This window comes from Neomonachus schauinslandi, chromosome 16, assembly GCF_002201575.2.
Source record: "Neomonachus schauinslandi chromosome 16, ASM220157v2, whole genome shotgun sequence".
Taxonomy (NCBI): Eukaryota; Metazoa; Chordata; class Mammalia; order Carnivora; family Phocidae; genus Neomonachus; species Neomonachus schauinslandi.
The window spans coordinates 40,589,483-40,601,095 of NC_058418.1; the positions used below are offsets into that span (position 1 = coordinate 40,589,483).

General features: G+C 49.3%; 1 protein-coding gene across 1 annotated transcript in view; it reads left to right on the forward strand.

The window, feature by feature from the left end:
- The first annotated feature begins 10,898 nt into the window (after positions 1 to 10,898).
- The window catches only part of PDP2 (pyruvate dehyrogenase phosphatase catalytic subunit 2), a 7,315-nt gene continuing 6,600 nt past the window's right edge, over positions 10,899 to 11,613 (forward strand). The window contains exon 1 of the mRNA XM_021704067.1: positions 10,899 to 10,956. The gene's annotated coding sequence lies outside the window, so the exon portion shown is untranslated. The remainder of the gene's footprint in view (positions 10,957 to 11,613) is intronic.

Genomic DNA, 11,613 nt, shown 5'->3' on the forward strand with positions numbered 1-11,613 from the left:
GCAAGGTGGTGGCAGGAACGAGTCAGATCTGCTCCAAGCCTCTGTCCTCCACAAGGGCAGTTTCAGAACATTTGATGCCAAATTGGCTCCCTCTGTCAGGGCCTTCCACCTCCAGGAAACCTCCATCCTGGCTGGCCCTGCCCCAGGTCACTCTGCAGGACCTTTGCTGTTCCTCCAGGAGAGAGGCCAAGACCCTCAGCAAGGAGCTGACTGCAAGAGACGATCAAGAGTGGGGGAAGGTGGTCATGTCCCCGAGAAGGGTCCTGACTTGGTTGAGGAGACTTGATTAGTCTGAGAGGGCTTCCTAGAAGAGGGGTTCAAAGCCAAAGTACTTGGCATCCCAGCAGAAGCACAGAAGCTTCAGCAGCAGTGACCATTTACCAGACCGAGAGGAAGGCCTGGGTATCACCCAGCATGTGTCAACAAAGACGGGGGGTGTGGCTGGGGACACAGGGCTCCCCAGGCTCTGGAGGCCTCCAATGCCAGGGAGAAGTTTACCTTTATATCCAGGTGGCGTGAGGAGCTGCTGGAGGTCTGGAGCAAGAGCTGGGGGCCTTCCGGCTTGGAGGAAGAGGACTCTCTCAGGCTCAGAAAGCACTAGGCATCATTTGGCCTGACTCCACCTTCCAACCCAGGCTCAAGTGCAAATTCTGGCAGGTACAATTCATCAGGCCCTCCTGCTGCCCCTCCTTGGCCCGGCGGAATGGACTCACACCTGGGCCCTGGCGGCTCTTGGCTTGGCAGTCTGTGAGTCTAATCTAAATCCCTTCAGCTGCAATTCAGTTTTTGTCTTCAGAGGCATGGGAGGGTGAGCAGGTGGCTCTTTAGTCCCACTCAGTTGCTCTCTTGGGACAGGCATTGTGGGCAAGAGCATGGGGGCTATAGGGTCACCTGGGCTCCCAGGGGTCCATCAGGTTTTCAGGAAGGAGCTCTTCCTCCTCGTCTCTCAGCTCCTGCTGGGAGTGGCAAGTCCTTGGTTGCTCTGGGCACGGGTATCTCCAGAGGGCACACGGTCCTGTCTCTCAAGTTACCCAGGGCTCCCCAGGGAACGGGGAAGCAGGTCCTTGCTGCCACTGCTACTGCGCCCAAGTGTTCAGGAGTAGAGTTTAGAGGGTGTGACTTTTTCAGCCCGAGGAAGCTATAACAGGGATCAATAAGCTGCCCAGGGAATCCTAGAGTATCCACACCAAAAGAACTCCTGTTCTGACCCCCCTATACAGACAGGACAAGTGAGGCCCAAAGAGGGAACAGAGTCTGCCGAAGTGAGTCAGTGGGAGAGCTAGGATTTATCACTCCTGGTCCAGTGCTCTTCACTCCTCAGGAGAGCCTTACATAGCAGAAAGGCCTGTACACAGAATAACTCTGGGCTTGCCTGTCATGGAGCCCAGAGCTTGCCTGTCATTTGAGCTTCAGTGCTCAGTTGACATGGTCCCCTGATGAAATGCAGGTACCCCTGGGAGGCAGTAACACCTTCTGGGGGAATGATTTTTATCAACTCCTTTTCGGTCTGTCCTGTGAGCTCTTCGCTGCATCTCGGTTCCACATCCGTACAGTGTGTTAGTGGGAGGGCCAAGGGGTCTAAGGGGGGACTTGAGGAAGGAGAGAAAGCAGATTTCCCAGAAGTAGAGCCAAGCTGTGGCTGAGCTGGGGGCCAGGCGACAGCTCTGGATCTCAGGATGTGGGTCACCCCCTGGGCCCCTAAGCTACAAGGGGCCAAGGTAGCTGGACCCAAACCGGCAGGGACAGTGAACGGAAGGGTCTCTCAAGCCCCCCAGACCTTTGCCCAACAGTGTGACAGGAGATTACCTGGGCTGAATTTCCAGCCAGCCCAGGTCATCGGGGCTTAGAGCTGGATTGCAATTGATGTACAGGAAATAAAGATATTCTGTGTGTTCCACATATCCAAGGCCCGTGAACTATGACCCATACAACAATGGCGTCTGAACTTTAGAAGTCAGTGCTTGGAAATGATTTCTCTCCTGGGAAAGCAGAGCTCTAATGGTTTAATTTCAGGCAGAGGCAGGTGAGCTGAAAAGATATTTTGGGGGCAGCCAAGCCTTTGAGGCCTTGGCCCCAGCACTAAATCTAGAAGCCTGTGGTTTCTGGGGGCAGTAGAGGGGACCTGGAGGGGAGCTCCTCCCTCCTGTTGCAGCGTGCGTCTACTAGGGTCTACAGAGCTGCTCACATGGGCCCTATGACCACAGCTGGGGGTAGGGGAGCCCTGCATCAACCGGGCTACTTAAGCTCATGCCGGTGGTAGCTCTAGCAACTCCTGGGGGCTCGAATCAGGGCAGCAGCAGCAGCTCTACAGTCTTTGGGGCGCCTGCCTCAATCTCAGTGCCCCCCTGAGGTCAGAGGTCATGCTGAGGAAAGAAAGTCAGGTGTCTGGCAGCAGGCAAGAGCTTGACCAACCCCAGCCAACTTTCCTAAGCCCTTCTGCAAGTTGAGACCCCTAGAGATGGATCCTCAGTGCCTGTGGCCCACAAGACTTGGCCGTGTCAGGAAATGTCAGGTTTCGGATTATTCTTTTTCTGCCCCTGTTCACACTGACACCCAGGAAAACTGGGGTTGCAGCCACGGGAACAGAGATACGAATGGCCAATGTTTTGGGTGCTGCTAGCAGACCCAGAATCCCTTACCCCAAAACCTTTTTAGTTTAGCATAATTTCAGACTTTAGAAAAGTTAAAAAAATAATATAATGAATATACTGTAGACTGGTCACCAGACCCCCCCCCCCATTTTATCACAGTGTAAGAATTAAAAAGCATGAAATTAACATTATGTTACTATTATCTCATCAACATACCTTATTCATATTTTGTCAATTGTCCCAATAACGTCTTTTGTAACAGCAACGACAGAAACCCTCAGATCATGTCCCAGATCATGTACTGCATTCAGTTGTCCAGTGCCCTTAGTGTCCTTTTCTCTGGACATTTTCTCCATCTGTCTTTGCCTTTCGTGACACTGAAATGGCCAGAGAGTATGGGCCAGTTAGTAGTAGGATGTCCCTCAGTTGGGTTTGTCAGATGTTTCCTCAAGGAGACTCGGGTTATTCGTTTTTCATAGTCTGAACACACCTATAGAACCAGCATCCAGATCAGCAAAAGTATGTTTCCAGCACTCCCAAAACCCCCATGTCTTCATCAGGTTCCTACCTCCCCAAAGTAATCACCATCTTGACTTCTAATAGTATAAATTACATTTGTCTGGTTTTGAACTTCAAATAAATGAAATCATTCATTTCAGAAATCTTCCTAGTTTCTGGCTTTTTGGCTCACATTATGTTTGTGAGATTCCCAGAGCCAACTTTTTTTTCAGAGCCTACTTTTTATAATAATAAATGCAATACCTCCCATTATGAGCCTTCAACGAAAATCAAAGAAAATACAATTTATCTACACACCTGATTTCAAAAAATCACTTAAATGCCTTAGTTGTAATATAAAGGACAGCCCTTTATATTACATATTTATATATACAAATAACATAATTTTCAATAAAATAATATGTGTATCAGACTGTAAATGCTAGCTCACAAGGATGTGATGAGGTCTTTTGAGGCTTGTACCCATATACAGAAGCCTCGTAACATGGCAGCTACAAATTCATTCCAGGCAAAAACACGATTGTTGCCATCGTGGTGTGATTTTCCTAGATAGTGAACAACTCCTGTACTTTTTAGAACAGACATGAAAACATCCCATCTACTCACTGAATTTGAAAAACACACTTATCCACTGTACAATATTTTATAAGTCATCATATTTTAACTCAGAGGAGGTGAAATTTTGTCTCTCAAGATTATGAACAGCACAATGCACAAATTAGGCATAATTGGTAAAATTCCAAGCAACATCAAGTATAATAATTCGCTATATATTAAAACTATACAAGCATTACTCTGTGTTTCCAAATAAAATGGAACCGGACTGTATGGAGTGAATAAGTCAGAGGGATAAAACACAGAGTATAGGGAATATGGTACTGTAATAGTGTAATATGATGACAGATGGTTCTACACTGTGGTAAGCATAGCATAATGTATAGATTTGTCCAACATGCTGTACACTTGAAGCTAATGTAACATTGCATATCAACTATACTTTAATTAAAAAAATAATTGGAAAAAAGGAACAAGGTTGTAGGCTCCAATGAAGATAAACCAATTCTTCACCTGTCTGAACATCCAGATGAGATATTGGAAGGTAGGGCAGGACTCAGACAATTCTCTGTTGGGTGAAACCTACCCTGTAGGACCTCCAGTACCTCTGACAACCCCGAATGCCAGGAGTCTCCCTAACCATGTGACAAGTGCCCCCCCAGATGCCCTAAATGCTCTCCGAGGTGGTACCACAAGTCTAAGGGACAAAAGAGGACTCCATCTGGAGATCAAAGAACCACAGGGAGAGGCATGTGAGTAGGGCAGAGGGGAGAGGGTTGGGCATGGCCTGAAGGAGGTGGGGGCCTAGGTGAGAGCACTAATGGGGGGGTTCTAAGGTGGGGGCTCTCCATAGCCAGCTCCTGAGGGAGTAGGCTGGTCTCTAGGGATGGAGGGTTGCAGACCCCGTGTGAAACTTGCTGTCTACCACCCAGCTCCTCCCTCAGAGGATGCCACCAGGACCTACACTTTCCTGGGCCCTGCATGCATAACCTCTCAACCACTCTGGGCCCCTCAGGGACTGCACCTCCTAAGACATAGGGGGCCCCATCAGCTGCAGCACCTATGGGGGCCTCCACGAGCTGAAAACCTACCTAAGCCACACCCTGAAAGGATTATAGGGCCCTCACAAAGGTAATTAAATATAAAAACAGCACAAGATGTTACTAAAGTGATAAGTAACTATAAAGAAGATAAACATAATTCTGCTTTCTCTCCTCACACTTTTATTTCAATAAAATATTAACTAACAAATTATTTTAAGGCACCTTCCTTTGGACCTCCTCTGAGACCACAGGCTCCATGTGCCTGTGGGGTGACCCACAAGTAAACACAGTCCATGAATTGACCTTTTTTCATGAATTGATTCATTTAATTACCTCATTTCATGAATTGACCCAAGACCTTCTGAAGTGGGTACCATTCTTATTCCCATTTTGCAGATGAGATGCTGAGGATCAGATTGATTAAGACACTTGCCCCAGGTCACATGGTTGGAGCCAAGGCTGTACCACCACTCTCTAGGCCCCTTGAAAGGCATTAGCCTCCCCCACTGATGACAGTGTCAGTTCCTGGTACGAGCCTTGTGGAGGGATGTGTATGCATACGTACAGACACAGACAGACAGACACACACACTCCCTCCACCAGGTCTGGGAAGTGAGAGATGCTCAGGCGCTTCCCGCAGTGTGTTTACGCCCCCTTGTGGCCATGTGTGAGGCTGTAGCTTGGTCTCTGGTCCATCCTAGTCAATATCCACCAGCAGGGGCCCAGCCTAGCTAGCTATGCTGGGAAAGAAACTTGCCCTGGGGGGGGGGGTTACTACTTGTTAACCTATTTAAAATATTTTTGCTGCTGTTTGTGCTCCGGCTTTGCTGAGCACCCGAAGCTCTTGCTTCCTCTGCTATCCAAGGGGCTCCAGTCCTGGGTGCAGCAGGCTACTGGTCAGTGCCACTGTGCACCACTGGGCTATTGGGAAAAGGGCATGTGGAGGCCTGAGGCAATGGCCCCACTGCTCACCAAAGGTATGGAGGAGGGCATTCCAGGCAGGGAAACAGCAGGGGCTTTGCCCTGGAGGTAGGTACATGGAATAGAAGGTAAGCATGGAAAAAAAAAAGCTGAATTAAATTTGACCCAGTCTCCAGCATAGCCTGGGGATGGGGTTGCCCTGATTAAAGTGATGGGTCCTAGTTCTTCAGACAGAAATAGCTCCAGAGTCAAGGAAAGGAGGACATCGCTGCTTCAACACCCCCACATACTCCTCTCTGCCCCCATTCCATAGTCACTATACAGCTAGGAGGAGGGATATGACCCCACAACATACATGGGAATGACTGACCCCGTTCAGCACAGGGTGATACAGAGAATCTAAATTTGACTGATGTCCCTTGCCCGAGTCATATATCCAGTCGATGACAGCGCTGGGGTTCTTATGTCTGCCTGACCCACAGCCCAGCCTCTGAAACCACCACATTACATGGGGTGCCTTGTGCTAGAGGAGGCTCTTGTCTTTTGGAAAAGCAGGTATAAAAAATGCTCAAAAACTTCATAAATGAGCCCCGAGGCCACAGTGCCACCCTGTCCTTAGGCAGGGAAGAAAAAATACCCAGTTCATGGATTCTCAGCCTTCTACAAAAAGTAGGGTGTTGAAGTGGAGGTTTCGATTGTCGCTATTGGCTGATTAAAGTATATTTGCTTTTCCATGAGTGTGTTTGCAATGCACTAGCCCACCATGCCCACTAAGAGACCAGGCTCAGAAAAGACACATACATTGTTAGCACCCTTAGAGATGAAGGCCCAATTTAAATTAGTCTTTACCTAAAGATGCCTAAATAAGGGGCGCTGCCTGGTACAGTCGGTAGAGCATGTGACTCGATCTCGGGGTTGTGAGTTCAAGCCCCTTACTTTAAAAAAAAAAAAAAAAAGGTTGGCTAAATAAAGAGGAAGTATGGTGAGAGAGTAACTTTCTTCCTTCAGGGGAACTCTTCCTCTGGCTTCAGAGAAGCTCAAACTGGCCCCTTAGGCTATTAAATGTGGATAAAACACTTCTAGAAGAGTGGCTTGGCTGTAAGTCCAGAGAGCAGGGCTTGGACCCTTCTTAGCCACAAGCGTAAAGTGGGACCCCTGGGAACCTGGGGAAGTCAGTTCAGGTCTCTGGACTTTACTTTGCACTTCAAAGAATGGATATGTGGGCATCTCACAAAGTACATGGGTTCTGCCAGATGTGACTAGATTTTATAGCAAAAAGGAGGTTCATGGTGAAATATTTGGAATTGCTGCAATAAAGTTGGATGATTTCCTTTTGCTGCATGATTTCTCAGTGCCTTGACTAAGTCGTTGTTCATTGTGAATCTGTTCCAGGGGTGGGTAGACATGGGACTCTTTTCTCTCAGAACTTTTTTTCTGGGATGGTGCTCCATGGAGCACGCTTTCAGAAAGCATGGGTGAGATGCTTTCTCCTGTTCTCCTGATGCATTTCCTGATGCAACCCCTGACCCAAGGTTGCAGCCCTGGCCATAAAATTCAAGCCCAAGACCTTTGTCCTTGCTTTTCTCTCTTCATGGAATGCTCTCTCCCAGATAGGCCAGGCTCACTCTCTAACTTCCTTCAGATCTCCCTCCAAAGCCTATCTTATCAGAGAGCCTTCCCTGGTTTCCCTATATAAAATAGCCCTCTGGTCCCTGCCCCTCCTTTGCCCCAAGACAGCCCACTGGGCCTTCTCCTCTCCCACTCCTATGTGTTAGTGTGTAGGACAGACGTTATTGGGGATTTTCCTGGTTATTAAATATGTGCTGCATGTTAAAAAAGAAAAAAGAAGTGTATAAAGAAACAAATGGAAAAGGAAAGAATGTGAAAGTTTCATGACCCAGAGATAAGCATTGTTAACTGTTGGGCACGTGTCCTGATGCTCAACTTTTTCTCTGCATGCAAAGAGGCATGCACAAAGGGGAAAAGAGGAGGAGGAAAAAATGCATAAATTAAGGTTACTATCTGCCGCCAGTGAAGGGCCATCTTTAGCTTTGGCTGTATGAGCTAGAAGATTAACACAACCACTTTGAGGCTTCCTGATAACCTGGCAAGCTCTTTTGTTTCAGAGCAGGTTTGAGAAGAGGGCTGAGACAAGACTTGTATTTTTTTTTTTTTACATTCCCAAGCCTTTGTCTCTAGCATCCCCAAGACTTGCTAAATATGTCCCTGAGTTTGCTGCTCTGCAGGGATTGTTAACCATTCCCTCTGAAGGAGAGGGGGCCCTGTGGGTCAGGGTGTGTATGTGTGTGCGTGTGTGTGCGCGCGCATGCATGCACACACGTATCCAAATGTGTTGTCAGTTTGGGAGAAAATGGCGCCAAGAAAAGCCACCTGCTTGGGCAAAGGTGGTGAAGCTGAATTACTTGATTTGGGATGGCACCAGTCTGGGAGACAACTGTCTGAGAGCACAGATGTGCTCAGATGGGTAGGAAGGGTTCTCTGGGTTTATTCAGTTGTGTTGAGGAGCGCTGATGCCTCAGAACCACTGCACGGATAAGCACATCTGCACGCTGGCAAAGAAGAAAGATACCTGAGGTTTTTACAAACTCTCCCAGATAGCAGGCCTAGATGTTATAGTTTTGGCAGTCGCAAAAAAGACTGGCTGTACCATCTCAGTTCCCCCTGACACAACATCATCCTCAGATCCAGCTTTCCTAACGTTCCATAGAAGCTCTTATCTGTGTAGCTAGGAAATCAGGGAATTTTGCCAGAATCACTCAAGGGATGTAACTCCCTACCCGGGTCAGGCTGTTTTTTTAAAATACAATTTTGTGGCTCCTTCTCCTTCTTCTCCTCCCCCTCCTCCTCCTTCTTCTTTTTCCTGATTATACAAGATGAGCCAAAATGAGTGATAGATATATCTGTTTACTGTACAAAATTCGTAATGTTTACCTTCATCTCTTTTTTTTTTAAGATTTTATTTATTTATTTATTTGATAGAGAGCACGTATGCAAACGTGGAGAAGAGGAGAGGGGGAGAGAAAGGGGGAGGGAGAGGGAGGAGAGGGAAAGAATCTCAAGCCGACTCCACGTTGAGCACTGAGTGCAGAGGCCAAGGTGGGGCTTGATCTCACTACCCTGAGATCACGACCTGAGCCGAAACTAAGAGTCACACGCTTAACCGACTGAGCCACTGAGGTGCCCCTACCTTTGACCGTCTCTTTAGGATAAATTAAAAAAGGAGAATAAGTGGATCAAAGATCTGTCCATTGGGTAGCCTCAGTTTACACTCCCGGCTGCCTAGATGGCAATGCCTACTCACCAATATGAAGTACTAATAATGTTTTAATGTTTGTCAGGTTGATTGACAAAAACCAGTATCTCATTTTAATTCATTTGCTTGGTTTTGACTGAGGCTGAGTATTTTTACATTTCCTCAGAAAATGACAGCTGATCTGCTGCTTTTCCTTTCCCAAGGAAAGATAAGTCCTTTTCCTTCATTTTTCTACTTATAAGACCTTGAATCAAAGAAGCCCTGGCTGGAGTTCTTGGGCTGGCCATTATAAGTCAGTGACTGAGCTAGCTATAGCCCTTAGACGAAAGTTCTGGTGCACACAGAATTATCAAGGGTACATTTTTTACTTTGGAATTGTTGTGTGTGTGGTAACTTAGAAAAACGTTGTGGTTTCAGACTTCGCAGAGTGACAGAATTTTTCTCAGGAAAGTGTGGTGGGGACAGCCAGCTGTATGTCTCCAGCAGTCACCTCAGGCACCCATAAATGCTTGCAGATGGAGTAATTAAGCTGTGTCACCCTTTGTCACCCCAAATGAATTACCTATATGAAAAATAAAAATAAAATTGCACCCATTTCTTTGGAATGCCTTAGAGTTATTTTTAGTTCAGTCTGAAAAAGCCTTCTCCATATCCAGGAAGAGAGATACTGCAAATTCTGACTTACTGGTAAAACTTCCGGAAAGGGCCAAAGGTGAGTGGCAGTATAAATGTCATACCAGGAGCAAGTCCAACAGGAGCAGTTTGATGGCAGGCACGTCCTTGGGTCCAGGTGGGCTGGCCAGACTCTCCAGGTAAGTCGGCATGTCTTCCTTCCCGAAGACCACATCCTCAGGGCTCTCTAAGTGGCCTTTCTGGTCATCTCCTGGTTTTCTCTGCCTCCAGGGAAGCACTGCACTTGCCTTAACCACAGTTAGTAGAAGAGTGAGTAAAGCCATTAGTAAGCAAGCGGGGGATACCTGGAATCCCACAAGGCGAGGGACTCAGGGATTATCTGGTGTCTTGGTTCTCAGCCTTTCTCAGCCTACCAGTCACTAACCATTTCTGGTAACTGTCAGTGACCGGACCAATGTAATTGTTTTTTGAAGGCCCAATGCTCCCTGGGGAACCAATGAAGATTTTAGAGCAGGAATTTGAGTTTTAGAAGGGTCACTGCCTCTTCTGTAGAGGAAGAGCTGCTAAGCTGGCAGTTGAAGTCAGGGAGACCAGATGAGAGGATTGGAATAGGGCAGTGAAGTCGCCGGAGACAAATGCATGCATTGGAGAGATACTTGGGGGATAAAATGAACAGGATTAGATAACTGACGGGGGTGGGGGGAGGGTAGCAGTCAAGACTCCCAAGCTTCCAAAAAAAAAAAAAAAGACTCCCAGGCTTCTGGTTTAGGCTACCTGGGAAGATGGCGGGCCCATTACTGGGTTAGGGTAGGAGAGAAAGAGCAGGTTTGGCAGGAAGCTGAGTCCCCGGAAAGATGTGTTAGAGGCGTACGTAGGGCCTCCAGAGGGAGGTGGCCAAGTGGTTGAATAAAAGGCTGTGACGCCTGGGAGAGGAGTCTGGACGGGCCGGCAAAGCAATGGAGGGGAAGCCGTGAGGTATTATTAAACAACAGCAACGAACTGAAGGGGCTGCTCGGTTTGGGGTGTGAAGAGTGTGGGAGGTCACGTGGTGGGGTTGCCAGCCACTTGAATGCCCGGTGGAGTAGCCTGCGGGGCGCTCAGCCCACCCACCACTAGAGCCCAGGAGACTGGTGGGGACGGGTGGGGAGGAACCGGATTTGGTCCCTCCCGCCCTGCCCGCCCTCTCGTCCTCCTTAGCCATTGGGCAATTCCTCTGTCCGTCAAAGGCCCGCCTCCGCAGGTAAACCAATAAGGGCCGGCGAGAGGATGCTTCCTTCTCCATCTGGATCTGCACAAGGGGCCGCTTCAAGGAGGTGAGGCGGGAGGAGTGGCAGCCGCGGCACTGTGCGCAGGCGTGGAACTGACGGGACGGACGGGGTGGCGGTGGCGCAAGCTGGTGAGAGGGGAGCGAAGGTCCGAGGTAGGGAAGGGGCGATCGTGGGTTGGGGACTCCTCCACCCGCAGGGTGTCCCCTGTGCCTTGGTCCTCCCCGGCCCGCAGGATCGGATCAGGTGATGAGGTGGAGAGCCGGGGTGAGGTGAGGTGAGGTGAGGTGAGGTGAGGGGGCGGGCCCGCAGCCACAGTCACCCCATCGCGCGCACGCGCCACGTGGGCTCGCGGACTTGCCAAGGACCCTTGGCTTCGGACGCGGGCACCCGCACGAGCTGCTTTAGCCCCTGGAGCACCCACTGTGAGTTAGGCGCCTCGACTGAATTTGCCTGTTTTTCAGGCTGGGAAGCTGGGGCTCAGGGCGTGGCCGCGCCGGGGCTTGAGGGAGATCGGGCTTGGTGGACTCCGGAGACCGAACTCTTATCTATGAGGCTATGGGTCAGAGACTTGAACTTGGGACCTGTTTGTTTTTTCGAGGGACACGAAACTGGATCTCGGCTGCGGCTGCGGCGGACCGACTTGCGTCGGACACTGTTGCCTGGTTTCTCAGCAGGGCCCCAGAGGGGTGGGAGGTGCCAGGCGCCCTCTGTAGTCCTTGACCTACCGCCCGGGCCCAAGTTCGGTGGGACGGGGGGGGGGGGGGGGGGGGGGGGAGGCGGGGCCCCAGGGCCCGGAGAAAAAAAAGAAA